General features: G+C 44.4%; 1 protein-coding gene and 1 long non-coding RNA gene across 5 annotated transcripts in view; both read right to left on the minus strand.

The window, feature by feature from the left end:
• The window catches only part of NME7 (NME/NM23 family member 7), a 268,375-nt gene that overhangs the window by 26,587 nt on the left and 216,211 nt on the right, over positions 1-25,577 (minus strand). The window lies entirely within an intron of this gene.
• Positions 12,713-25,345, minus strand: LOC125085447 (uncharacterized). Its single transcript, XR_007122934.1, has 3 exons — positions 25,334-25,345; positions 14,694-14,700; positions 12,713-13,784 (listed from the first exon to the last, which is right to left on the minus strand). It is a non-coding gene; the product is annotated as an uncharacterized LOC125085447 (long non-coding RNA).

Raw genomic sequence — 25,577 nt, forward strand, 5'->3', positions numbered from 1 at the left:
AGCATATGAAAAGGTGCTTCATGTCATAAGGTCATCAGGGAAATGCAAATTAAAACAATAATTAAAAGAACCTAGATGTCCATCCACAGATGAATGGATAAAGAAGACGTGGTATATATATATATATATGTGTATATATATATATACACATATATATATATATATATATATATATATATGCACAATGGAATACTATGCAGCCATCAAAAGAAATGAAATCTTGCCATCTGCAACGACGTGGATGGAACTAGAGGGTATTATGCTGAGCGAAATAAATCAGAGAAAGACAATTATCATATGATCTCTCTGATATGAGGAATTTGAAAGGCAGGGCGGGCGGTTGTGGGGGGCAGGGAGGGAAAAAATGAAACAAGATGAACCAGGGTAGGAGACAAACCATAAGAGACTCTTAATCTCACAAAACAAACTGAGGGTTGCCGGGGGGAGTGGGGTAGGGATGGGGTGTCTGGGTTATGGACAGTGGGGAGGGTATGTGCTATGGTGAGTGCTATGAAGTGTGTAAGACTGACGATCCACAGACCTGTACCCCTAGGGCAAATAATATATGTTGATAATAAAAAAATAAAAAATTTTTAAAAATTTTTAAAAAGGTGAACTCTAATGTAAACTCGGCTCATAACTGAACGAGTGCACCCCTCTGGTAGGGATGTTGATAATGGGGAGGCTATGCGTGGGTGGTGCTGGAGGGTCACAGGAAATCGATACACCGTCCGCTCAGTTTCGCTGTGTATCTAAAACCGCTCTAAGAAGCACTCCATTAAACGACAGCACGCCGACACAAAAGCGTGTCCAGAATCCGATCCCGAGCTCACTATTTAGCACCACGTGACCTGTTAGATCCTGCACAGTCTGATTTCGCCCACTGTCATTTTACGGGACACTGTTTCACCTTTTTAGAATGTCAACTCTGAGAGATCAGAAACTGGACCTTCTTTAGTCTTTCTCCAGTGACCTCAAGATTTTGGCAAAGAATTTTATGTCCTTGGGGGCGCCTGGGTGGCTCAGTGGGTTGAGCCGCTGCCTTCGGCTCGGGTCATGATCTCAGAGTCCTGGGATCGAGCCCCGCATCGGGCTCTCTGCTCTCTCGGGGAGCCTGCTTCCTCCTCTCTCTCTGCCTGCCTCTCTGCCTGCTTGTGATCTCTGTCTGTCAAATTAAAAAAAAAAAGAATTTTATGTCCTTGAATAAAATGTGATGCAAAGAAATACTACAATGAAGAAAGTTTTCTTTTCTTTTTAAATGCAGTTTAGCAGTCATCCTAGAAATAGGTTTTGAATAAACATGTGAATAAAAGATGCTTCCAATTCTGTTGATGCTAAACATTTAGACTGTGGTGTCTCATACTAACTCAGGAGACAAGCATCCTTCATTTTAAATGTGACTGGTTGGAAAACATAAAAAGGAGAATGAAATAAAGGTAGTTCAAGAGGGAAGTTTATGCACAGACGACGTGCAGGAGTAGTGCACATTAACTACCACCTGTTCGACCTTCAAAAGACAAGCTGAAGGCCTCAAATAATCACCCTCCTGGGTATGTGCAGCCCATTGCAAAAGTGCTGGTATATTCTTATAAGATTAGATCTCCTGTTCTTTGAGCAACATTAGAGTACAATCTAAGAACCCCTAGGTAGAAAAGGGCATTTGGAAAACAGGTGTCGTTGAATCAAAATAAACAAACAAACCAGCAGAGAGGGGCACCTGGTGGCTCAGCCATTAAGTGTCTGCCTTTAGCTCAGGCCACGATCCCAGGGTCCTAGGATTGAGCGCTGCATCAGGCTCCCTGTTCAGTGGGAAGCCTGCTTCTCCCTCTCCCACTCTCCCTGCTTGTGTTTCTGCTCTTGCTGTCTCTGTCAAATAAATAAATAAAATCTTTAAAACAAACAACAAAGAAAGCCAAGGGAACTCTGTAATTGACATACTATTTTATGGTTTTATTCTCCTCCCAAAATGGTAATAGGAAAAAATACACAAATATTATGTTATATTACAGTTCCTGGGTGACAATGGTATCTCAGAATAGAAGGAAATGAGTAGGGAAAAGATAAGCGAGAAGAGAAAAATGAAATGAATGGTGGTGAGAGCATGGCACTATTGATACAAATTATAATCTGCATATTTTAGAAAATAATTAATTTGAAAATGATTGGAACATGTACAATTTATTTTGGGAAAGAAGATTTCGCCTGTGTCTAGACACCCTGTAAGACCAGGCATTTGCGTCTGAATGCTGCAAGCCCTAGAACATCACACCTGTTACTCAAGTCAGTGACTGTGTTAACTGAATCGACAATACCCAGAAACCTGCTTCATTACTGAAGGGACGATTATTATTATTACTACTATCTTGATGGGAAGAAAAGGGATCTTATAAATAACACAGCACAGGTCAAGATTTATGTTTAATTGCACCCTTAGTACCTACCCTGGGGGTAGAAACAAACCAACTTAAGGTGGACGGATGCTTGCACAGCACGTTCCCCAAGTGCACCAGACATACGGAACCACGCGACACCTGCACTCCCGCTGCTCGCACACCAGCAGCGGCAACGCCCACCACCACCGTCATTTTCTGGAAAATGACGCCACGGGCCTCTCAGGCTCCGTTTCCTCCTCCTCCTATCTGGCAGCTGGAAAGCTACAAACTACATTTCCCAAACTGCCTTCCAGCCAAGGCTTTTGTTACAAACCGGGCTCCTCGGGCTTAGCTGTGCTCAGTGGAACTAAAAGAGGCAAGTCACGGGCCGGCGGGCGGTCGGAGACAGAAGCGTGTGCAGGCCAGGGCTCAGCCTTGCCCCGTCTCGTCATCAGGGGCATGGCCGGGAGAGGCAGTCGTGTCAGCAGCTGTGGCTGAGGGTGACGCCTGGAGCCGCCGCCTGACCTCTGGGTCCCAGATGCAGTCACGCGGTGTAATGTCGGTGGTCCTGCGGCTTCCTGTCCCCCACTCCTCACTGATCTCCCCTGTATTAAACCCCTTTCTTTTCGGTTTCTGTTTTCTGTACTGAACTTTGATGATACAGCCCTTTATATATATTGTCTTATTTAATGCCTTCTGTGAAGTGTCATTATTTCTATTCTGCGACAGAGAAAATAAGTCTGAAGAAAGGTAATTCTTCCTAAGTCACAAAGTTGGTAGGTGGAGAAGTCGGGAATTTGAATTCTGATCACCTGATGCCAAAGCCTTACTCAGAACTGCTATATTTCCTATGGGCCTGCCTCATACTTAACAATTTTTTTTTAAAGATTTTATTATTTATTTGACAGAGAGAGAGATCACAAGTAGGCAGAGAGGCAGGCAGAGAGAGGGGGGGGGAAGCAGATTCCCCACCAAGCGGAGAGCTGGATGTGGGGCTCGATCCCAGGACCCTGGGATCATGACCTGAGCTGAAGGCAGAGGATTTAACCCACTGAGCCACCCAGGTGCCCCCATACTTAACATTTTAATTAAGGTAAGGGAAGCCCATTTGGCATGGTAAGGTTCAAGTTCAACTTTAAACTTTGATTTACCTTTGAACCCAAGTTCAAATCAAGTAAAAGTTACTGAAAGCTCAGCTAATTTCTCCTTCCACTCATCACTTCTGTACGCTTACAGACTTTGGACTGACTTAGAAACAGAAATGCTGCTCTTGGCAATATTTTCAGCTTAGTCAGAAGGAAATGAGAAGTCTTGTTCTCCTTGGGAGGCACTTCTCAGAAGTCTTCAAGCTTTAGTAAAACATGCTTGCTATCATGGAGCAATACATTTTTACTGGTCATTGAAAACAGATAAGGTGCACTTCCAGTCATTAGTCAAGGAAGGAAAAGCAGCACCTGCAATTCTGATAATTATAAAAACCAACGATGTGACTCCCAGGGAGATAAAGACAGTGTGGCATGGTAGACACCCCGGCACTACCAGCTAGGAGACCAGTGATTTGCAGTCCGAGCTGTGCAATCTTAGGTGAGTCCCTTCCTCACTGGCAAGAACAAAGGGCTTAGATATGAAACTGGTGTCCTCACAACATAGAGCCCTGAAATGCTACTGCAGAAAAAGGGGGTTCGAGTAGAATGTCTCAAGCATTGTCACCTCAAGGCGCTCCCAGAAATGCTAAATCTTGTGTGGCGTGCCGAGGCCTCCCCAGGAGCCGTCAGGACTCCGCAGGACCCTGCGTCTCAGGATCGAGGTCTCAGTGCCTCTGTGGAAAGTCTGAGTTCAGAGAATGGCGAGCTCACCAGTCTGCACATGGAGGAACGAAAGCAGATTTTCAACAACCCATCAATTAAAGTACGCGCTACCACTGCGTTTTCCGTTGTTATATATTATTGGATAACTCCTTGCTAACTTGTCCTTCTTTGGTCCATTTCTTACAGGGCAACCAGGGAGCGGTCTAAAAAGTACAGACCCACCACGTCAGGCACTGTCCCCGCTATCCAGTGCCTCTCCTTGCTGTTGTTCTCAGAACAAAGACCTGCACTCGGAAAACGGCCCAACCTCCCTTTCTCCAGCGCCATCTCGTGCCAGTCTCTCCACGCCCTGCAAGGCCCTTCTTTCCTGGAACACAGCAGCGCTCTGCGTCAGGACTTGGGAGCTCGGGGTCTCTCTTCTTTCCCAGCTGCCACCGATTTCTTCAGGTCTCGGTTCGCACGTCATTGGCTCAAGAAAACCTCCTCTGATACCCCCCACATCAGGTTTTCCTATTACATCTCATCCTACCTTTCACTCCTGGAAATGATGAGTCTGAACTCGGCTCATTTCTTTTCATGTCTGCTTTCCTCAGTAGACTCTAAGCTCGGAACAGGGACGCGGTCTCTTTAGGTCACCAGCGTCTCCTCAGCGTTTTTCCCAGTGCCACAGGCCATTTATGAATACCTCAGACCAAGAGCCGACACTCTTGTTGGAGAAGGCTGGAAACACTTCCATGATTCCAAGGACAAGTGATTCAAGAAGATTTGGGTTCAGTTAAACCTTTGCTCAATGAATGAGTTTATGGGCTTTTTGGGCTGTAGACAGGAATATCCCCTGCAACCGCTGTCTTTGAACTAACACAGCCCTCCACAGAAAACTTCTTATGATGTGAAGTGAGAATACGGTAATGCTTTCATTCCTCTAATCAATGAGCAGGATGGCCCTTCATTTAAGACCTTTCAGTGCAAACATTCCGGACAGTTTTTGGATCGTGGAACACTTTGAAATCTAATAGAAGTTTTGCATGCTTATCCCAAGAAAATGAATATATTCACAACACTACAAACCATCCCAGCCAGTCAGTCCATGGACCAACACTATGAACAAATTTCAACCTCCTGAATGTGGCCCAATCGGCTGACTCGATGCACAGCTGCCTTTCTGAGTGCGCCTACCCTCTCCCAGTATTCTAAGCTTTGATAGATGAAGGTTAACAGACCATGTGGTTTCCCAGCACACATACCATTTCCTCTGCAAGAAATGTCATTTCTACCTTTCTGAAAACTCTACCCTCCAACCCTTAGAGCAGAGCTCACACCTCCCGGGAGCCTCCCCTCACTCTGGTCCTGGGAGAGGGGAGCCGTGCAGAGGCGCCCGTGACACCCAGGGAGGCTCAGCCACCCTGCATTTACTTCACGACGTCCAAGTTATCACAGTTAGAGCACAGTCTTTGCCAGAGAGTATTAAATTCTTGGAGCGCAAGGACCTCTTCCTAGACACCCCTCACCCCACTGTGTAGAACACTGTGACTGACAGAAACAGGCCTTTGATAAATGTGTGTTGACCTAAACTGTCGAAGGACTGAACTCACTGATGGAAGAGCCAAGAGAAGCAGCAGATAATTCCCTTCAGGTGGGAAGGCAACCAAGACCTGGAAATACCCGGGTATCTGCAAGGTGTCACCATCAACAAAGGCCACCCACATGGAAACACAACACAGAGTTGTATTCCCCCCACCACCCCCCCAGAATAATCCCGACTAAGATATCAGTGCCACTGCGGGTAGCTGTTAGAGAAGTCAACGAGTCTCTGTTAGCACAGTGAGAAGGCAGCAGTCAGAAACTGCACCACGATGGTGTCCTTAGGTAAAGGTCAGCGCCCTGCCCCGTGCCCCTGCCATGCGATGCTCGACAAGTCTCACTGCAGCAGGAGTAGTTCACAGATGGTGACTGTACAGTGACCAGAAAGTTAACGTGTAACAAGTGAAGGGGAGAACTTTGCACAGAAAGCTATGGGTGCGGGTACTTCCCACAAGGAGCAGTTTTGGCTGTTTTACAGCTGCGGCTGTCATTCATCTACCTGCAGATGAAGCTGCTCGTGATTCTACAGGCCATGCCACGGGACGTCCGCAGTGGCCACCGGAAGGGTGACCTTCATTCACAACACACTGTAAGCGCGATACGGACCAGACTCCTAAATGTGGTGGGAAGATCCGATGAGAGGGCCAACTCCCACATTTCTGTTTCGCAAACTCTGGAACTCCTCTCTCTTACGACAGATTATCTAGTATCATATGGCCAGTTACGAGCACAGTGTGGGGTGGGGTGGGGTGACAGTGGGGTGGAGGCAAGGGACAGAAGCTTCCAGGGAAGAACCATTTTTGACCCCTCCCCACCCCTGTGGTGGATTGACCTGCTGACTTCCTCTCTGGCCTCATCCCAGGCCTGGCTCTCAGTCAGAGGGAGAGAGCACTGCAGAGTAGACGGGGTTCTGTATATACAACGACAGGGGCAGTAAAAGGATTGAAAACCACTGTAGGGAAAAACACTGTTGCAAGAGTATGCTTACAACAAACCCGGAGCCATCATTTCTGTTGACCTGACTTAAAGATAAGACAGCTGCTGGCAGAAAGTGCGTAATACAAGTGACATGAGCTACAGTGTGAACTGTGACGGTACAGTCAAGACTGGCAGAGAGGCGAGGTGCAGAGATACAGCACTTAATGTTACTGGGAGAAAAACCCCTCAAGACTGCCCATTTGTCTCAAATAACAAAAGAATCTGTGGTTTTTTGAAGAACTGGCCATGATTTTTCAAGGCAGCCTTCCTGGCCTCTAACTACACTAGGAGACAGAAATCTGGATGCTGCAATGATCTGGAGCTACCTGGGTATTCTGTAAAATTTAAACAAAAATGAATGTGCTTATCAATAATTACAGGGCGCCTGGGGGCTCAGTCACTTCAGCATCTGCCTTCGGCTCAGTTCACAATCCCAGGGTCCTGGGATCCAGGCCCAGGTCGGGCTCCTTGCTCGGCAGGGAGCCTGCTTCTCCCTCTGCCTATCTCTTTCTCTGAAAAATACAGTACTTTTTAAAAAAATAAAATAATTACATATAGACTCATCAAGAATACAGCCAAAGTTCTGCAGGCAATATAGGAGCCTGCTAATTGAGAGATTCTTGAGAAATAAATAATTTTATATTATTCATGTAAAACTGAGGGGGAAAGGTTCATGATTAAAAATAGAAGTTAATAAGGATAAAATATGACTAAATATCCAACCATACTAATTATTTTTGAGGGAGGCCACATATTCCAGCTCAGGACTCTGGTGTGCCTTCTGCCAAGTTTGCTTTCCTGCTCTCACTCACCACTCTGTCACCAGTAGAGAAGTAATGCTCATTAGGTTTAACATGACAACATAAAGGTGACAAGGTTGGAACATGGAAATTCTGGATCTGGCTGCCTGGGTTTGATCTCCATCTTGCCACATTCCAGCTGTATGACTTCAGGAAAGTTGCTTAACACTTCTGTTCCTTACCTGCCCATCTGTAAATGGGGTGAAAATATTTACTTCTTTGAGAGTTACGTAAGTTCCTGCAGGGAACACACACTTAGAACAAAGCTTGGCACATAGCGATTACCCTCCAAAGCTACTTAGTATGGCTACCATACAAAACATGAAAATACAGAATTAATAAGCAGACGACATGAAGACGTGAGCGCAAATACACTGCATAGCATCGCCACAAACATGACAGACACTGGCACAAAGATCAGCATGTAGATCAACAGAACAGAACAGAATGAGAGCCCAGGAATAAACCCACGCTTACACGGTCAATTAACCTACGACAAACAAGACAAGAACATACAACAGGGGAAAACCGTCTGCTCCATAAACTGAGTTTAGAAACTGGACAGCTACGTGTGCAAGAATGAAGCTGGACCGCTGTCTTGTATCCTACATACACACAAACTCCAGAATGGACTAATGACCTACATGTGAAATCTGGAACTATAAAAATCCTAGAAACGAACACAGGCAGTAATTTCTCTGACACTGGCTGTAGAAAAAAGTTTTCCTAGATATGTCTCCTCAGGCAAGGGAAACAAATGCAAAAGTAAACTACTGGGATTATATCAAAATAAAACACTTCTGCACAGGGATGCCTAGGTGGCTCAGTGGGTTGAAGCCTCTGCCTTCGGCTCAGGTCATGATCTCAGGGTCCTGGGATCGAGCCCCACACCGGGCTCTCTGCTCAGCAGGGAGCCTGCTTCCTCCTCTCTCTCTGCCTGCCTCTCTGCCTGCCTCTCTGCCTACTTGTGATCTCCGTCTGTCAAATAAATAAATAAAATCTTAAAACAAAAACACTTTTGCACAGCAAACGAAACCATCAACAAAACAAAAAGGTAATCTATTGAATGGAAGAAGGCATTTGCTAGGATATATCCAATAAAGGGGTTCATACCCACAATATATAAACAACTTCTGCAAGTCAACACCAAAAACCCACAAACAATCTGATTAAAACAGGCGGAGGACCTGAAGAGACGTTTTTCCAAAGAAGACATCCACATGGCCAACGGACACACAAAAAGGTGCTCGACATCACTGATCATCAGGGAAATACAAATCAAACCGCAGTGAGATCTCATGGCTGTCGGAATGGCGAGTGTCGAAAAGACCAGAAAGAACGGGTGTTGGCGAGGATGTGGGGAAAAGGGAACCTCCCACACTGTTGGTGGGAACGCAAATCGGCACAGCCACTGTGGAAAACGATATGGAGGTTCCTCAAAAAATTAAAAACAGAAATACCATATGATCCAGTAATTCTGCCACTGGGCATCTACCCGAAGGAAACAAAAACAGTAAATGGAAAAGATAGATGCGCCCTGTGTTTACGGCAGCCATATTCCCAACAGTCGGGAAGGCATGGAAGCAACCCAAGTGTCCACCAGTAGACGAACGGATAAGGGAGTTGTGAGGTGTCTATGCGTGTGATACAGTGAGGAGTATTACACAGCGATAAAAGGAGGAGATCATGCCTTTCACGACAACATGGATGGACCTAGAGGGCATGAAGCTAAGTGAAACAAGTCACCCTGAGAAAGACAAATACCACATGATTTTACTCATATGTGGGATCTGAAAAAGCAAACGAATAAACAAACAGAAAGCAGAATCAGATCTATGAACACGGGACGAACGGACAGTTGTCAGAGAACACCATGCGGCGATGGGCGAAATTGGTGAAGGGGGGCGTGCGCAGACTTGCAGTTACGGAGAGAGTAAGTCGTGGGGTAAAGGCCCAGCGCAGGGAACGTAGCCGGTGGCACTGTAATGCTGGTGTGTCTGAGAGACGGTGGGCACACTCGTGGTGGGCACAGCGCATTTACAGAGACTGAATCTCTGCGTCGTACCCCTAAAACTAATGAACACGGTGTGTCAGCTGTACTCAAATGAAATCCTTGAAAAGAATGCAGCGCACAGAAGGGAGGCTGTGGACACACTCCATACACTGGAGTCGGGAATTTTAGCACACAAGAAGGGAAAAATACTTAAATATAAGGAATATGACTCACTCTTGAGGGTTCAGATGGAGACCTGGAAGATGGGGCAGAAATAAAAGTGTATCTCACAAAAAAACAAAAACCAAAAACCAAAACCAAAACCAAGAACGACTAAAACCCAATCCCCCACCCACCCTCCAGTGCCCAGAAATGTCTATAACTGTCTAATGGGCCAAAAACATCTGGTTTGGTAACTTTTACTCTGAAACCAAAGTGAGAGGAGCAATAATATTTTATGAATGAAAAAGAGGATGAATTTGAGGTTTTAGGTCCTTTCTATGTCCTCTCTAAGGGCTTTTAAATGGTCACCTGGAAGTTATTTATTAACCCAGATCATGCTTAGTCACTGGCTAGAAAAAATGCAGCCGTGCGCAGACCAAAGACGAGTTCAGGGTCAGACTGCAGAGGGCAAAGGACGATGAGTGGGTGGTTACGCTGCCACCGCGCTCTCTCAGCGCCCGGGCAAGGAAGCGAGCCAGCAGCCCGGGGTAGGTAGTCATGGGAGTGCGTTAGCGGGTGTGCCGGGTGGAGGGACCCAGGTCTCACGGATTCAGCAGGGCTGTCTGCCTCCCGCACTTGACATCAGGATCAAAAAGCTACGTGCCCCCAACGTGTGCTGGACATGGTACCTTTCCTTTCGTAGGATGTCTGCGTGCAGGGTGGATCCTATGCCGGTGGTCCTCTGAAAGTTCTTTCAAGTCTGGGATTATTAGAAGAGTGCTGGTGAGCCTACTCGTTAGTTTTAAATAACTAACTCAGAGAGGTTACTTTTTAGTTTACACATAATAAAATAATATAATAAATAATAATATATAATATAATATATATAATAAAAGTAATAAAAACACATAATAAAATATTTTATTTATTTGAGAGAGAGAGAGAACGAGCAGGGGGAGAGGCAGAGGGAGAAAGACAGAGAGAAGCAGGCTCCCTATTGAGCAGGAGCCCAACTTGAGACTCGATCCCAGGACCCTGAGATCATGACCCGAGCTGAAGGCAGACACTTAACTGCCTGAGCCACCCGGGTGCCCCTAGGTTACACATTTCCATCTATTGCTCGAGGATTAGACTGGGGTTAAAATATAATCTTATCAAATCTAGGTTATATAGTTCTGGGAGGAGTCACGTCTTTTAACTTCCTTCTAGTTTGTGACTTTGGGTCCCTCCTTCGTGGTTCTGAATCACCTTCATTCAACCATTAAATATTTATTTTAAACCCACAACAAATATTTTGTGGTCTCTACGGAGACGGCTAAGAAAAAGAAATTTAAGAGCAAAAGAGCAACTTGGAAACTTATCACCAAAAAAGTAAGACGTCACTTGGTGAAGGCGCTGAGTTTGAGAGAGAGATGGCGGCTGGTGTCTCTCTGGATTTCAAGGCCACTTGTTAACCTTCTCATTTTTCTATTTTGGTAAACAGTCAAGACCTGACCATCCCCACGTGAATGAATACGTCAGCATTACTGAAGATCATCAGCGTGAAGGGCTAAAGGGTATATCCAGCCATAATTCAGTGTGGCTAGAAGAAAGTTTTGGTTTTAATACTTGTCAAAGGGAAGTCTTGCTTGTCTAGACAAGATGCACACGTGACCCCTTCCCGTGGGCTCATCTGGCTTTGCTTCTCCAACTTCAGCTGAAGCAGGAACCACCCATGACGTTCATGTTACTGCCAGCGGCAGACACTCGCACTCACAGAATAAAACGGGAGCATGCCAGTGAGAACCGTGGTTCCCACTACTGCGCTGGGGCTAGCACCCGGGCCTCTGGACTTCTTGCAAAGGAATGTAATCTGATGTTCAGTCATAAGGATCTACACGAAGAGAGGAAAAGCTCCCTTTATTTTTAAAAATCACGTTATCTGAAACCCGATCTCTAGGAATTTCGTATTTGGTAAAAATAGAAGGAAGTCGTTTCTGACAGTGAGATTCTACTTGGAGCTTCATCTTCATTGAGACACCATTTGTGAAGGAGGGCAACAGGCCTGATAGCAGGCGTGCTGTAACGGTTAGCTTTGCTCTGACCCTGACGTATTTATCTTCCCAAATGAAATAATGGTAAATATTACAATAATAACAATAAATGTTATTATCCAATAATATTTGTTGAGCTTTTCCTGTTCTTACCAATTTGCATGTACAGGCACACCTCGCTTTACTGGGCTTTGCTCTATTGTGCTGCGCAGATCCTGGGTATTTTCATAACCTGGAGGTTTCCAGCACCGCTGTATCAAACAAGTCTACCGAAGCCATTTTTCCAACAGCATTTGCTCACTTTGTGTCTCTGTGTCAACGTTTTGATACGTTCTCTCAATATTTCAACTTTTCCATTGTTATAATATTTACTGTGGTGATGTACCTTAAGCGATCTTTGACGTTGCTACTGTAATTGTTTTGGGACCCCATTAGTCATGCGCGTATCAGACAGGAAACTGAATAAATGTCTGTGCTAACTGGCTGTTCCCCTGTCTATCCCTCTCCTTGGACCTTCCTATTCCATGAGACACAACAATACTGAACTAAAGCCCATTAATAACCCTACAGTAGTGTCTAGCTGTCCAAGTAAATAGAAGAGTCACACCTCTCACTTTAAATCAAAAGGCAGAACTGATTAAGCTCAGTGAGGAAGGTATGTCCAAGGCTAAGGCAGGCCAAACACTGAGCTGCTTGTGCCAAACAGGCAGCCAAGTTGTGAACACAAAGGAAAAGTTCTTGAAAGAAATTAGAAGTGCTACTCGAGGGAACACGTGAACGGATAAGAAAGAGGATTCTCAGATGACGGATGAAAGACGCTGAGACAGCCGCACTGCTGACACAGAGCAGATCTCAGTGATCTGGACACAAGATCAAACAGCCACGATATTCCCTTAAGACAAAGCCGCACCCAGAGCACGACCGTAACTGCCTCAACTCAGGGAAGGCTCAGAGAGGTGAGGAAACTGCAAAAAAACAAGCCGAACCAGGGCAAGCAGCGAGCCGGGACGCAGAACCACGGCTCGGCCTCCCGTGATGCAGCTGCGGTAAGTACCGAAGGTCATCACACTAAACGACCCACCTCCAGTGTGAATGCAACAGCCTTTTATTGGAAGCTGCTATTTAGGACTTTCACAGACAGAAGTCGATAATCAAGGCTTCGAAGGACACCCCGACTCTCTTATTAGGGGCTAACAGTGCTGGTGACTTGAGGTGGAAGCCCATGTTCACTTACTGTCCCCAAATCGTAGGGCCCTTAAGGATTGTGCCAGATCTACTCAACCTGTGCCCTCAGAATGGAACAGAGCCTGGACGGCCACACAGCTGCTCACAGCACGGTTTGCCGATGTTTTAAGCCCGTTGTTAAGACCTACTGTTCAGGGGAAAAAAAAAAAAATTCCTTTCAAAACGTTAGTGCTCATTGACAACGCACCAGTCAGCCAAGAGCTCTGACGGAGACAGACAGCAAGGTCAGTGCCGTTCTCATGCCTGCCAGCACAGCACTGGCTGCAGCCCACGGATAAGGCAGTCATTTCGACTTTCAACTCTTATGAAGAGTTGGCATGGCATGGCACAAGGCTGTGGCTGCCACAGATAGGATGGATCTGGGCAAAGTAAACTGAAAAACCTCCGGAAAGGATTCGCCATCCCAGATGCCATTGAGAACACTGTGATCTGTGGGAAGAGGTCGAAACAGCAACATTAACAGGAGTTTGGGAGAAGTTGGTCTCAACCCGCATGGATGACTTCAAGGGATTCAAGACTTCAGCGGAGGAAGTAACGGCGGATGGTGTGGACACAGCCAGAGAACTAGCGGGGGACGTGCAGCCTGACGATGGGGCAGAACTGCCACCATCTCAGGGTCAGACTTGAACGGACGAGGAGTTGCTTCGTGTGGATGAGCCAAGAAAGTGTTTCTTGAGCTAGAATCTGCTCCTGGTGAAGATGCTGAGAAGATTGTTGAAATGACAGGAAGGACTGAGAATATCATCTACATTGAGCTGACCAAGCCTAGGCAGGGTTTGAGAGGACGGACTCCAATTCTGAAAGAACCCCCGCTGCGGATGAAATGCCTTCAAACGGCATCGCATGCCACGGAGAACTCATTCGTGAAAAGAAGAGTCCAGTAATGTGGCAAACTTCATTGTCTTATTTTAAGAAGTTACCAAATCGACCTCAACCTTCAGTAGCCATCACCTGGACCAGTCAGCAGCCCTCCACATGGAGACCAGACCCCCCTCCAGGAGAAGAGCACGACCCGATGGAAGACCCGCGGACCGTGAGCAACTAAGTACTTTAAAATCCAGGCATGCACATTTTTAGACATAACGCTGTTGCACACCTGACAGACACTAGAATACAGTGTAAACATAACTTTATGTGCACCGGAAAACAAAATGTTCATCTGACTTGCTTTACGGTGGTGGTCCAGAACCGAACTCACAGTATCTCCAACGTATGCCTGCACTGACCCATTCATTTCTCGGAACTACCCTCTGAAATAAGTACCGTCATCCCCATCTCACAGATAAGAGAACTGAGGCACAGCAGTTTAAGGTACTTGCTGAAACAGCCAGTACCCAGTGAAACTGGGATTCAAACCCAGACTGCCTGGCTCCAGAGGTCCTTGCTCTACTGAGAACACCGAGCCCAGCATCTGGCACAAAATAAGTGCTAATTATTATTGTAATCCCTACTTTTACTATTATATATTTATTTGAGGAAAACATATTTAGCACTGAGGACTGGGGAATTAAGCAATGAACAAAGCATCCAAGGTCACCGTTCATGCTGAGCACAGGTTCGCGGGGGGAGAAGGATCACGTTTCAAGAACTGTACTTTCTCTAGCAGAAATGGATTTCTTGAAGCAAAAGAATGTTCCTAAATATTTCAGGCCACTAGGTCCTTAAGACTTCCCATTGCAGGACTGGAGCAGGCGCCTCCACTTGTCCCACCGTCTGCTGACTTCAACTCTGCTGCCCGGTTAACGTTCTGGAAAGTCACTTTACTAGATCACTGACCTACTCAGAAAACTTCAACGGCTTCCAGAGCTTATGTAGCCACTGTGCACCACACACGCCAACCAACACCCCTCCGCATTTTCAGCAGACATTAGTATCCCATCACGGCATATTTTGATCTGTTTAGTTGTGGTCTTGGAGTCTTATCAGCAAATCAAGAATTGTCACTTGACTTGAAACCTGTTTGCCATCCCGAGCCTGGTTTGCTTGATAGAAGTAGGATTTGGGACGTAGACTTAGGTTGAATTTCAGCTTTCTGTCCCTTATTTGTGCTGTGATGCCGGCCAAGTCATCTCAGGAGACTGTTTCAGGAAAATTAAGTGCTGCCTTAAATGTACCATGGGGATAACAGGAGCTACCCCGTAGGGTTTGTGGACGGTGTAGGCAAACCAATTAGTACAGTGCCTGCTATATACTGCTTAGTAAACTGCAGTCACTTTTTTTTTTTAAGATTTTATTTATTTATTTGACAGGGAAAGAGACACAGTGGGAAAGAGAACATAGGCAGAGGGAGTGGGAGAGGGAGAAGCAGGCTTTCCACCGAGCAGGGAACCTGATGCAGGACTCGATCCCAGGACCCTGGATCATGACCTGAGCCAAAGGCAGATGCTTAACCGACTGAGCCACCCAGATGCCCCTGCATTTACTATTTTTATCATCATTAATCTAATGCTCAATATTATCATCAGAAAGAAGGCTTCAGATGCTTTCATAATCCAGGCCTAATTTACATTAATTTACATTTCCAAATTTATCTCCCATAGAATACTAAAGGAACTCTCCATTTTAACTAGATTTGGGCAACTGGGAGATGTTCTCCCGAAACTAGCCTGCCATTTTCTGTTCCTCTCTGTATATAAAAATGTACCTTATCCTTCAAGGCCCTTGTCAAGAAATGCCATTTCATTAATGAGATTCCTCTCATCCCTTGACCCAGCCATACTGTTGTCCGCTAAGTGTTTCTGACACGTCATCATACATGCACTGTCCCACAACATTCTCTCTCTCTTCTTTTAAAAAAATTTATTTGACAGACAGAGATCACAAGTAGGCAGAGAAGCAGGCAGTGGCGGGGGTGGGGGGGAAGCCGGCTCCCCCTGAGCAGAGAGCCCGATGCGGGGCTCGATCCCAGGACCCTGAGATCATGACCTGAGCTGAAGGCAGAGGCTTTAACCCACTGAGCCACCCAGGCGCCCTCGCAACATTCTCTTATGCTAGTGTTGGATTTCTATTACAGTTCGACTTTAAACATGCATTTATCTTGTTTTCTCAGCTAAACATTCAATTCCTCAAAAGCTGGGACTATGTAACACCTGTGTCCTCAAAACAACACCTAGCAAACGGCTGTGCCTTCTTATTAGCAAATGAATGAAACAGAAATAAAATGTATACATGTATATTTCAATAACTTAAAAATCGGTCATAGATTAAAGAGACAAAAATGACTTTAAACTCTTCATGTTATATTGAACCCAATGTTACAGAAAACTCTCTGGCTTCCTACTTGGAATTAGAATATTCTACCTTCATTTGTCATTACTCATAGTTAAATAAAGAGTCATTTACATTCATAACAATGTATCACTTTTGAGCCTCAGTGGTATAAGTAGTAGACTCTACTTCTTCACATAATTAGGAAAGAATTTTTATTCTCTGAATTGTGTGGTTTTTAAAATTTGTATGATTTTCTCTAATAGGGACAAAGTCACCTCTCAAAACTAAGGAAATTTCAGACAGTTTATATTTCTCTTTGACCCAAGAAACAGGACGGTATTTTCCGTATTAGGTTTCCGTAATTAAGAATGCAAAGACTCCATAGTTGCATGTAACTTAGCCCAAAGGCTTCTGCCCACCATTGCCCTGGTGCTCCCGGTCTAGAATGACATTTTACTGTTCTCCGGCAAAGTGGGAAAGATCAGGACAGTAAAGCAGTCGTGAAGCACGGGCTAGGCAGTGTGGTCCCTCTCGGGGAGAGGACAATATATTGTCACTGACGTTGTTTGGAACTGCTGTGCATAGTGAAAATAAAAATCACACAAACTTTTAGCAGATTCTAATATTGCTTTAAAATTACCCACAAAATGCAACCAAGTTTTGGCCTGTACCTGCAGCAAATCGCCTCCGCTCTCGTGCCGTGGCGCGGCAGAGAGACAAAGCGAGCTTCGTGTAAAGACAAGTTTACCCCATTGAGAAGACAGTCCCTTATTCTATATTAAATGACACTGGAAATTAAATGGCCTTTCAAAGCAAAATGATGGTGATGATGAGAAACAATTTTTTTTAATGTTCTCATTTGGCAAATTTTTTAGAAGTTGATTTTTATATGCATCCCCAGCATGGAGTTACTGCTGTTCATTGCTCAGTTTTTGGAAAGGTTCCTAGTCTATGAAATCCTAAATCTGAGAACAATTAGCCAAGAGAACAAGCAATTCAACGAACAGTGTAAGTGCGCAGTGGCTCTCCGCTTAAGGCAGGGGTTCTCCAAGTGTGGTACTCTGGCCCAGTAGTGTCAGTGTTCACTGGGAAGTTGTCAGAAACGCAGATTAGATCCCCTGAACTGGAAACTCTAGGGTAGAGCAATCTGTGGGCTTGCAAGGCCCTCTAAGGGATCCTGCCCCTGCTGAAGTCCGAGAACCACCGCGAGGAAACAGGCAGGGAGTATGAGACAGAGCTGAGAAAAATACCTGGAGATTCTTAAACATCCCATTAACGTTCTTTTTAATCCAGTGATGTTGAATCTAGTTATTTTATATGGATCTTACATATGTATTAATTAACCAATCTTCCCAAAATAAAACTGGTCTATTGACTAATGTCTATAGGAACGATTTCACACATGCCTACTTAAAGCGGGATCAATCAGGGAAAGGAGGATCCTGGGCTTACCTCATGCCCCCCATGTACCAAGGTAACAGCCGCATCTATGCAAGTAACTGAACATGACCCAAAGACAGGCAGGACAGACCTTCCATGTGAGCCGCAGAGAGGAAGCCACGAGGAAGCGATGGGAGGGGGGGACACACGGCTGGGAACCAAATCCCTGACAAGACCAACCACAGAGGCGAAGAGGCCCACAAGCACGGAGCGGAGCGGAGCAGACCCTCCCCACACACGGAGCGGAGTGGAGCGGACTCTCCCCACGCGCGGAACGGACCCTCCCCACGTGCCCAGGCACTAGGTGCTGGTGTTGGCAAGGTGAGTCTCCACAACGCCTGGTTTTCAGTGGGGCTTAACTTTGTGAATTCTGAAAATTATCAGGGCTTAACTCAGAATTTTAAAACTCGGTGGGCTGAATTCTGGGAGAGCTGAAGGGCAACGAGAAACTGAGTCCCTCCTCTTAGAGGACCGGAATGACAAATAATCCAGCCCAAGACACGACACAGAAGCAGATGAAAAGCACCTGGCCTGTGTATGAAGTTACTGACTAATGCTGGAACATGTGCCAGAGGGGCAGGGGCCTCCAGGAGGTTTATCCCGGGACAAAAGAGCGGGCAGGCTCATTTCTCTTCCGCTCCCCAGTCTAGGTAGCTGGACACTTGTGGCAGGCAGCACGAACAGTCTCCAGCCACCCTGTTCGCACAGTGTACCTGCTCCCACGTCCCCCTGCGGATCCACCCCATCCAACCCTCCCGCCTCAATAGGCAGCCCTCCGAAGGAGCTCCTGCCCCGCCATGCCCGAAAGGCTGCCCTGGCAGGGATCAGAGCCCCTGCAAAGTAACTCCTGCCCTGGGGAGGGGCGGAGAGAACGCCACTCACCAGTGCACCCACAGTTCCAGCAGCCTGGCCTCGTAGCTGGCTGCACAGGGAGCGAGCCCTTCCCTTTGGCACCCCTGGAAATGTGGCAGAGAGTCTAAATGTGGATAGCCAGGCTGACTACTGGCCCTATCCGCCAACTAGAGACTTAGTTGGCTACACAGAGAGCAAGCCCTGCCCTCTGGGGTGCGCGCAATTGTGGCAGAGAGGTTAACTGGAGACAGAGTCCACCAATGAGACCACAGCAGCATCAGGCCTGTCAACAGCCCGGGACCAAACCCTGCCAGGATGCCCGCAACAGACAAAGTAGGTCATCACAGCTGGCTGGGCTGAAGGCAGTCACAGCTCAGCCACAACAGTAGGGCACATGCAGCCCACACAGGAGACACCCCTGGAGCACCTAGTTCTGGTGACCAGGACGCACTGTGCTAGAAGGCACCATAAGACCTATTTTACACTAGGACACTAGCTTTAAGACCAGGAGGTATAGCTGACCTATCTAATACGGAGAAAGAAGAGACACAATGAGGAGACAGAGGAATGTATCCCAAAGGAACGAACACAACAAAAGCGCAGCAAAAGAGCTAAATGAAATGGAAATAGGCAACATGTCCGATAAAAGAATTCAAGGTGATGGTCATAAAGATACTCATTGGACTAGAGAAAGCAGTGGATGAACTCAGTGAGAACTTCAACAAAAGACACAGAAAGTATAAAAAAGAGCCAGTCAGAGCTGAAGAACTGAGTAACTGAAAGTAAAAATAAACTAGAAGGAATCAATGCAGATTAGAGAATGCAGACCAGACCAGTGATCTGGGAGACAGGAAGATAGAAAGCAACCGAGTTGAGCAGGAAAAAGAGAGAGAGAGAGAGAATATTAAAAAATGAGAATAGGTTAAGGGAACTCAGTGACATCATTAAGTGTAATAAAATTCACATTATAAGGATATCAGAAGGAGAAGAGAGAGAGAGAATAGGGCAGAAAACTTATTTGAAATAATAGCTGAAAACTTCTCTTCTCTGGGGAGGAAAACAGACATCCAAGTCGAAGAGGCACAAAGAGCCCTAACAAGATGAACCCAAGGAGGACCAGACCAAGACATGTAATAATTAAAATGCTAAAAGTAGTGACAAGAGAAAAATAAACAGTTACTTGCAAGGGAAACCCCATAAGGCTGTCAGCTGATCTTTAAGCAGAAACTTTGCATGTCAGAGAGGGTGGTGTGATATATTCAAAGCGTTGGGAAAAAAAAGAAAACAAAACAAAACCAACAAGAACACTCTATCCAGCAAGATGATCATTAAGAACAGAAGGAGAGTGGGGTACCTGGATGGCTCAGTCAGTTAAGTGTCTGACTCTTGATTCTGGCTCAGGTCATGATCTCAAGGTGGTGAGACAGAAACCTGCATCAGGCTCCGTGCTCAGCGTGGAGTCTGCTTGAGATTCTCTCTCTCCCTCTGCCCCTCCCCCTACATGTGCATTCTCTCTTTCACTCTAAAATAATAAATAAATCTTTAAAAGAATTTTTAAAAAAGAATAGGAAAGATAAATTTCCCAGATGAACAAAAGTTTACAAAGTTCATCTTCACTAAACCAGACTTACACAAGTGTTAAAGGAATTCTTTTTTTAAAGGTTTTATTTATTTATTTGACAGAGACACAGCGAGAAAGGGAACACAAGCAGGGGGAGTGCGAGAGGGAGAAGCAGGCTTCCTGCCAAGCAGGGAGCCCAGTGCGGGGCTTGATCCCAGGACCCTGGGATCATGACCTGAGCCGAAGGCAGATGCTTAATGACTGAGCCACCCAGGAGCCCCGGGAATTCTTTAAGTGGAAACATACAGCTATCACCAGACGTAAGAATATTATGAAAAAAAAATTGTACAGGAAAGCAAACATATAGTAAAGGTACAGATTAACCACTTACAAAGCCAATATTTTGTGTTAAAACACAAAATCAGTAAAATCAATTTTATCTACAAAAATTAGGAAAGAGATACACAAAACAAAAGGTTGTAAAATATAACATTATATACATAAAATGGGGAGAGGGGAGTAACAATTTAGTGTTTTCAGGATGTGTCTGAACTCAATGTAAAAAGAAAGGAATCCAAGCTTAACACTAAAGGACACCACCAAACCACAAGGGAGAGAGCAAAAGGAGGAGAGATAAAAACAGCAGAACCGCAAACAACAACAACAACAACAACAACAAACGAAACAACCAAAACCCAGAACGCGATATAACGGCAGAAAGTACAAAACTACCAGCAATTGCTTTAAGTAGAAATGGACTCACTGCTCCAAATGAAAGAGAGAACGACTAAAGGGATTGGAAAAAAAAAAAAAAGAACCAAAAAAATGTGCTGCCCACAAGAGACTCATTTCAGACCTAAAGACACACACAGAGGCCAAAAGTGAAGGGATGGAAAACATACCGCGTAGATGGAAACAAGAAGTATAGAAGCGATACTTCCGCCAGAGTAGACGTCTATCAGATATAAGCAATACTTCTGTCAAAGTCGACTGTGAAACAGAAACTGCAGCAGAGACAGAGAGCGGCCCCACAAGGTAACTCTAAAGGGAGCGACCCAACAACAGAATGGAACGATGTGAACATCTATGTAGCCAACAGACGAGCACCTGAGTACATGAAGCAAACATTAACAGACAAAAAGGGAGAACTTGATAGTAATACAGTAACAGCAGGGAACTTTAACATCCCTCTTACATCAATGGATATATCACCAGACAGAAAATAACAAGGAAACAGTGGCTTTGAGCAACACATTAGAGCACATGGACCTATACACAGATACAGAACATTCCACCCAAAACCAGAATATACATGTTTTTCAAGTGCACGTGGCACATTTCCCAGGACAGATCACATGTTAGGCCACAGAATAAGTCTCAACAAATACAAGACTGAAACAATATCAAGCATCTTTTCCAACCACAATAGTAGAAACTAGTAATCAATTACAAGAAAAAAATGTGGAAAGAACAGACACATGGAAGCTGAACAACATGTTATTAATCAATTAATGGGTTAACCAAGAAATCAAAGAGGAATAAAATAATACCTGGAGACAAATGAAAACATAAACACAAGGGTTCAAACCTTCAATGAAGCAAAAGCAATTCTAGGAGGGAGATTTATAGGGATCCAGGCCTATTTTGAGAAAAATAAAAATCTCAAATAAACACGTAACTCCATACCAAAGGAGCCAGGGAAAACAAGCCCAAAGCTAGCTGAAAGAAGGACATTATAAAGATTAGAGCAGAATAAATGAAATAGAGGCTACGAGACAATAGGAAGGACTGATGAAACCAAGAGCTGCTCTTTAAACAGATAAATAAAATCGACAAACCTGTAGCCAGACTATCAAGAAAAAAAGAAACACAAATAAATAAAATCAGCAATGAAGGAGGAGAAATAACAACCGGCACCATCGAAATGCAAACATTCGGGGCGCCTGGGTGGCTCAGTGGGTTAAAGCCTCTGCCTTCAGGTCAGGTCATGATCTCAGGGTCCTGGAATCGAGCCCCGCATCGGGCTCTCTGCTCTGCAGGGAGCCTGCTTCCTCCTCTCTCTGCCTGCCTCTCCGTCTACTTGTGATTTCTATCTGTCAAATAAATAAATTAATTAATTAAAAAAAAAAAAAGAGTCAAAATGCAAACATTCATAAGCGAATGGCATGAAAAGTCACCTGCCAACAAACTGGACAACCTAGGAAAAATGGATACATTCTTAGAAACATATAATCTTCCAAATATGAATCAGGAAGAAACAGAAACTTTGAACAGATCAATTACTAGCAATTAAATCAGTAATCAAAAATCACCCAACAAAATCCAGGACCACAGGGCCTTACAGATGAATCCCAGCAAACATTTAAAGCAGAGTTAATGTCTATTCTCAAACTATTCCAAAAATAGGGGAAAGAAAGATTCCAAATTTATTGTATGAGGCCAGATTAATTACCCTGACACCAAAACCAGATAAAGACATTGCAAAAAAAAAAATTTTTTTTGAGCCAATATCCCTGATGAACATAGGTGTAAGAATTCTCAGCAAAATATGAGCAAACTGAATCTAGCAGTAAACTAAAAATATCATTTCCCACAATCAAGTGGGATTTATTCCCAGGATGCAAGGATAGATCAATATTCATAAATCAGTGTGGTACATCACTTTCATAAGAGAAACGATAAAAAGCATGTGATCATATTAATAAGTGCAGAAAAAACATTTCACAAAATACAACATCCATTCATGATAAAAACTGAACAAAGTGGGTTTAAAGGGAACATGCCTCAACATAAACCCACAGCTAACATTACTCAATGGTAAAAAACTGAAAGCTTTTTCTTTTAAGGAGGTCCACTCTCACCACTTTTATTCAACAGGTACTAGAAATCCTACATGCAGCAATCAGGACAATAAAAAGAAATAAAAAGTATCCAAATTGGTAAGGGAGAAGTAACACTCACGGTTTTCAGATAACATGTTACCTTACATAGAAAATCTGAAATACTCTACCAGAACACTATCAGGTCTGATAAATGAATTCAGTAAAGTTACATGATAGAAAGTTAATATGTAGAAATCTGTGGTTTCTAACTAGTAACAAAATAGGAGTAAGAGAAATGAAGAATACAATGCCATTTAAATTTGCACCAAAAATAATAAAATACCTAGGAATAAACTTAATCAAGGAGGAGAAAGACTGGTACCCTGAAAACTATAAAATATTGAAAATATTAAAACTGAAGATGACACAACAAATGGAAAGATATACCATGTTCATGGACTGAAAGAATTAATATCATTAAAATACCCATACTACCCAAAGCAATGTACAGATTCAATATGATCCCTATCAAAATACCCACAACATTCTTCACAGAATTAGAACAAGTAATCCTAAAATCTGGAAACACAAAATACCTTGAATAGCCAAAGCAATTTTGAGAATGAGGGTCAAAGCTGCAGTAATTGTTAAGCGCAGATTTCAAGAGCCACAGCAATCAAAGCAGTGTGTTACCGGCACGCACGTAGACACAGGGATCAAGAGAACAGGCAGGGAGCCTAGAAGCAGTGTGTTACTGGCACACACGTAGACACAGGGATCAAGAGAACAGGCAGGGAGCCTAGAAGCAGTGTGTTACCGGCACGCACGTAGACACAGGGATCGAGAGAACAGGCAGGGAGCCTAGAAGCAGTGTGCTACTGGCACACACGTAGACACAGGGATCGAGAGAACAGGCATGGAGCCTAGAAGCAGTGTGTTACTGGCACACACGTAGACACAGGGATCAAGAGAACAGGTAGGGAGCCTAGAAATAGACCCATGTTCATGTGCTCAATTAATCTATCACAGACGAGACAAGAATAAACAATGGGGAAAAGACAGTCTTTTTAGCAAATGGGGTTTAGAAAACAGGACAGCTATTTGCAAAACTGGACCATCTTCTTCCAACACACAGAAAAATAAACTCAAATGGGGGGTGCCTGGGTGGCTCAGTGGGTTAAAGCCTCTGCCTTCGGCTTGGGTCATGATCTCAGGGTCCTGGGATCGAGCCCCACATCGGGCTCTCTGTTCAGCGGGGAGCCTGTTTCTCCCTCTCTCTCTGCCTGCTTCTCTGCCTATTTGTGATCTCTGTCTGTCAGAAAAATAAATAAAATCTTAAAAAAAAAAGAAAGACAAAAATAAACTCAAATGGATTAGACTACGTGTGAGATCTGAAACCATAAAAATCCTAGAAAAGAACACAGGCAGTGATTTTGCTGACATTGGACATAGCAACATTTGTTTTTTAATAGATATGTCTCCTCAGGCAAGGGAAACAAATGCAAAAGTAAACTACTGGGATTATACCAAAATAGAATACTTTTGTACAGCAAACGAAACCATCAACAAAAAAGGTAATCTATTGAATTACTGGCAATAGTCGAGATATCGAAGAACTCAAGTGTCCGTCGACACATAAACGGAGAAAGAAGAGGTGGCATCTTTAAACAGTGACCTGCTACAGTGCCACAGAAAAGAATGAGATCATGCCATTTGCTACAACATGCACGGACCCAGAGGGCATAATGCTAGTGAACTAAGTCAGACAAAGAAAGACAAATACCATGTGATTTCACTTACATGTGGAATCTAAAAAACAAAACACACAAACAAAAACCAAACACTCTTAAATCAGACAACAGACTGGTGGTTGCGAGAAGGTTGTGGGTTTGAGAAAGGACAAAAAACTGGGGAATTCAGAGGTATAAACTTCCAGCTATAAAATAAGTCACAGAGATGAAACGTACAGCACAGGGATGATAGTCAATGACATCGTGATAAGGTCGTATGGTGACGGATGGTAGCAGCTCCACGTGGTGAGCATGGAGTAATGTATGTGTACACGTGAATCTAGTAAGACATTATAAGGTAAGTGCACTTCAATAAAAAAATAAAGTGGGATCAATCACACTAAATACTTAAGTCCATAAGGCTTGTCACCTTCTAGATTGAAGATAACCAACGCGAAAAAAGCTGGAGCCGGGGCTGTATCTGAGAACAGGAGGGACCTACGGGCCTGAAAACTCCCCGCGTGGAATGCAACAGTGACAGTCATGACAGTGACCGCCTGGATATTACAGCACTAGTGGGTGGAGACATTTCCGTGAAATGAACAGTTACTATGACTATTGGGAGTAAGTTTTTCTAGGACTTTATAAGTAGAGATCCATTACTGCCGTGAACGGAAAACTAAATTCCTACCTATGCTAAACGAGGGAAACAGGATGGTCCCTTTCTTAGGCAGTGTGTGGACTACCTGGGGTAAAGTAATCGAAGTACTCTAGCAGGAGGAGCTCTCCACGTGACACGACAGCAGGAAACGGAAATTGCTCCTTAGTCCAAGATTCCTTTATCTGAGAAAATATCAATTCTTCACTACTAATTGGGCCATAAAGAATTAGAATTTGATGGCCTAACACTAATTATATTTTCAGGATATTTTTAAGGTTAATGGAGAGACTCTTAAACTACTACCTTTGAGAGGACAAAAAGTCTGTGCA

The sequence above is a fragment of the Lutra lutra genome, chromosome 15 (genome assembly GCF_902655055.1).
Source record: "Lutra lutra chromosome 15, mLutLut1.2, whole genome shotgun sequence".
Classification (NCBI taxonomy): Eukaryota; Metazoa; Chordata; class Mammalia; order Carnivora; family Mustelidae; genus Lutra; species Lutra lutra.